This window comes from Microtus ochrogaster, unplaced genomic scaffold (assembly GCF_000317375.1).
Source record: "Microtus ochrogaster isolate Prairie Vole_2 unplaced genomic scaffold, MicOch1.0 UNK784, whole genome shotgun sequence".
In the NCBI taxonomy this organism is placed as follows: Eukaryota; Metazoa; Chordata; class Mammalia; order Rodentia; family Cricetidae; genus Microtus; species Microtus ochrogaster.
Genome location: NW_004949882.1, coordinates 1 through 4,116, shown reverse-complemented (window position 1 = coordinate 4,116; position 4,116 = coordinate 1). Strand labels below are relative to the sequence as shown.

Here is a 4,116-nt window from a genome sequence, read left to right as displayed (position 1 = left end):
CAATAATAATAATAATAATAATGATAAAATGTCTTTATTCTTTTCACTGTGAATAGTGACTGCCATTCCACACGCGTTACTGCATGAGTCCTCACAATCACCCCATTGTATGCTGAGAGGATTGTGCTTATTATTTTTATTTTATAGATGAGGAAGCGGGGCGGAGCAACTTGCTCAAGATTCCATGGCTGGTGTGACAGAGTCAGGCCACCTTCCTGTTGGACTTGTGCTGTTCTGTCGCCTCATGCTGACCTTGGCAAAAACTTGGAGGTGAGCCTGACTGCCATCAACAGGAACTTCAGGTCCTCCCCCTGTGCTGGGAGTGTGCTAGCTCAGGCTGTGGAGTCTGTCACTTCGGAAAGTTACTGACATAGGGATGTAACTTATTCACCCTCTAGAGACGTTAGGAGTATTCGGTTTCCTTTTAGTGCTATTTGAAGTCAAGTCGGGTGGAGGCTGCGGAAAGATGAGGTGGGATGCTTCCTGGATCTTGATGAAAAAACTTGGCAAAGCGTTGAGTCATGGCTGCATTGAGCCACCCATCACTAGGACCTCCCCCTGAAGGCTTAGTTGACTGCTGTGTTGTTTGTCTCCCTCACTCTCCAGGACCCGAGGAGCTAGGCTGAAAATTGAAAACAGTCGGATTTGCCTGCTGGCAGCAACTGAAATTCATGACACGGGCAGCATTATTCCATCAGTGCTGGAACTACGCAGGCCTACAAAGTGCTGGGCAGTTTGTTAACAGCAAGAATGTCGTGGTATCTGAGTCTTGATTTGATAGGAGCAGAGTAAGGTGGAGCACTTGAGGAGGAAGAGATAGTCTCAGCTAAGCCATAGAAGTAACACATGGGGGAAGGGAGATGAAATACAGGGGTTAGGAAACAAATGTGTGCATATCTCATTCTGTATAGCTAGCAAATTTCTCCTAGCTAGCATGACGTGGCAAGAGAGACTTGGTGATGTATTTTTTGCTAGCTTTCTAAGACATCATCTTCAAGTCGCTCAAACGGCACAGAACACACGCCACTGTGTCGCATTCAGACACAGAAGCGAGTGTGCTATTCACTGATTACCGTGCTTCTCTCCAAATGGCATGGTGGCATGCGCCTCTATTGTTCCTTATAGATTAGTGCCGTGGTTTGAAGGAGAAATGTCCTCTTGGTCCCAGGCATGTGAACGCTTGTCTCCCAGTTTATATTGATGTTTGTGTGTGTGCATGTGTGTGTGGGGGGTGCTTCCTTGCTGCAGGACTGGGGTAGACTTTAAATAAATGTCATGAGCCCCTCTCAGGTCAGACTGGTGGGCAGGCCTGCAGTTGTGGCAACAAGCAAGTGGCCGGATGGCACGCAAGATGGTATTGTGATGCTGTAGGATGGGACAAGCTGGGGTTAATGATACTTGATTAGTGTATCGTTAATTAACGGAAGGATACAATATATAGGACTGACTATGTGAAAGAAGCCCTAAGAAGGCTTCCTGGGGGCCTCGATAACAGCAGAATGTTTCACATTAGGAGAGCCCCTGACCTGATCGTGAGGCACCAGACCTTGCCTAGGAAGCAGCAGACAAAATATGAGGACAAACGTGAGGGGGACAAATTTTTCCCTTGAGCCCTATCTGAAAGACGTTTTTTGGGGTAGAGAAGAGAGAGAAGATTGGGCAAAGAAGGGACCTTTGGTTGAAGTTTGTGGGTGTGCCTGGCCTCAGCTTGTTTCTATGGAGTTGGTTCAACCTGAAGCACAGTTTAAGAATTATTTGCTCCATAGGTGCCTCCCTTTAGATAAATGTCTATTGTAACCGCTGTTGGGAAGTTAAAAAAAAAAAAAGTGCCATGTGCCATCCCCTGTTCACTCCCTCTGCCTCTTAGTTGAAGAATAAGCGCTCAGCTTCCTTCTGCTGTCAGCATGCCTGCAGCCCGCTGCTCTGTGTTCGTGCTGCCATGCTGCCCTCACCATCCATGACTGTGACCCTCGAGAACTGTAAGCCAAAATAAACCCCTTCATGTAAAGGTGTCTTAGTCCTGGTGCTTTATCACAGCGGTAGAGAATTACCCACCACATGAGGAACTTTGTAATACAGACAGGACTATGACAGGAAGATGCCGATGGTCAGTTGAGGTCAGACTAGCTCTCCCGTCCACCTCAGGCCTGCTGAGTTCTACTTCGGCCAGTTACGGTGCTCCAGGTTTTCTTGTGGCCTGATCTGTAAAGTTCTGGTATGGCTGTTCTGTGGGGCTTTCTAGTGTTAATGCCATTAGGAAACCATCATTTGTGGCTGGAGAGACGGCTCAGAGGTTAAGAGCACTGACTGTTCTTCCAGAGGACCTGGGTTCAATTCCCAGCACTCACATGGCAGCTTTCCAGTTCTAGGGGATCTGACACCCCCACACAGACAAATGTGCATATCAAATAAAAATAAATAAAATACTTTTAAAAAAAAGAAAGAAAAGGAAATCATCATTCACTTTACACAGTTCCTGTGGAAAGGGTAGAAGAGAGGCCAAGATCCTGATCCCATAAAGTCAGCTGTGAAGACTGGACCAGATCTGAATAAGATACAGGGCTGGCCAGGTAGGGTGGTGCACGCCTTTGATTGCATCACTTGGGAGGCAGAAGCAGGCAAATCTTGGAGTTTGAGCCCAACCTGGACTACAGAGAGTTCCAGGGCAGCCAGGGCTATGCAGAGAAACCCTCTCTTGAGAAAAAACGAACAAAACAAAACAACAACAAAAAAAGCCACAGGGCTGTGCTGAAGTCAGCTCACAACCAGCTCAGTAGGGTTAGTTACTCAATTTTTAAGAATTTTATAAGCAGGCTATTAAATAAAGTCATTGCCGAAACTAAAGTTACACCAGGCAGTGGTGGCGCGCACTTTCAATTCCAGCATTTGGGAGGCAGAGGCAAGTGGATCTCTCTGAGTTCGAGGTCAGCCTGCTCTACAAAGCGAGTTCCAGGACAGCCAGGACTGTCACACAGAGAAAATCTGTCTCGAAAAAACAAACAAACACACAAACAAAACTGAAATTACACTTAATTAGACTTTATTTTTGAAAGACAACTAATATTCCAAACTTATAAGTGCCTAATTATTTCAGCGGATTTTACCACTGTGCATGTCTCTGGGGCTGCTCACATCTATCTTATCTGCTCTGCTGATAGAGATCACTCACCCACTTTACCCAAGTCTGTCTTCACTCATGCCATTCTGGCTACCTGAGATGAACCTTGATGTGTGTTTACACCACGGAAATGGGCAACTCATCAGAGATGGATGAACTACTTTTCTGAGACCTAAACTTTAAAGGGGGATGAAAAAAACTGTAATAACACGTACTAAAGTGTATTGTGTATGTATTGTGAATAGCATAAAAGCTAAAGGAATATCCTTCTAGCATTCAAACCTATGATTCCACTCAACAAAGAGGTTTCTCAGAACACTTACAAAGAGATAAAGTCTCCCCCCCATGTCCCCTGCCGCCCCAGTACCCGAGAAGCAGAGGCAGGAGAACTGGAAGAAGTGTGAAGACAGACTGGTCTCATAATGAGTGTGGGCTACAGAGTGAGACCCTGTCTCAAAAAAACAAGCAGGCAAGCAGAACAAGTTTCTATATATTATTATTATTATTATTTCACACTGCGTTATTCATTTAAATGAAAATAATCACCCATATTCATGTCGTAATGATCCTCATTTGCTACCGGCTACCTCAGTTCGGCTGCATTGTCAAGATTCCAGTGGTAATCAATAAAATCAATGAAAGCATTGTGAAACTCATTTAGCTGTATGAAATTTACAATAAATGCTATTGTGATAATTACTTTTTTATGCCAATATGATTGTGTGGAGGCAAACCAAAATTAAAAACATTACTTCTAGTGCTCTGTGAGGGTGATTCTGGAAGGGACTGGCCCTTAGATCAGCGTGAGTGAGCAGGCTTCTTGGTCAGCGTGGTAGCATCGTCCAGAGCAACAGCATCATCCAGCATCATATAGGGCAGCAGCATCGTTCTGTGCAGCAGCAGCATCCAGGGCAACAGCATCGTCCAGGGCAACAGCATCGTCCAGTGCAGCATCATTATCCAGGGCAACAGCATCATCCAGGGCAACAGCATCGTCC

The 4,116-nt window shown here is 45.4% G+C and overlaps 1 pseudogene; it reads left to right on the top strand.

The window, feature by feature from the left end:
- Positions 1–1,275: 1,275 nt before the first annotated feature.
- On the top strand, positions 1,276–3,541 carry LOC106144502 (annotated as a pseudogene).
- The last annotated feature ends 575 nt before the right edge of the window (positions 3,542–4,116 follow it).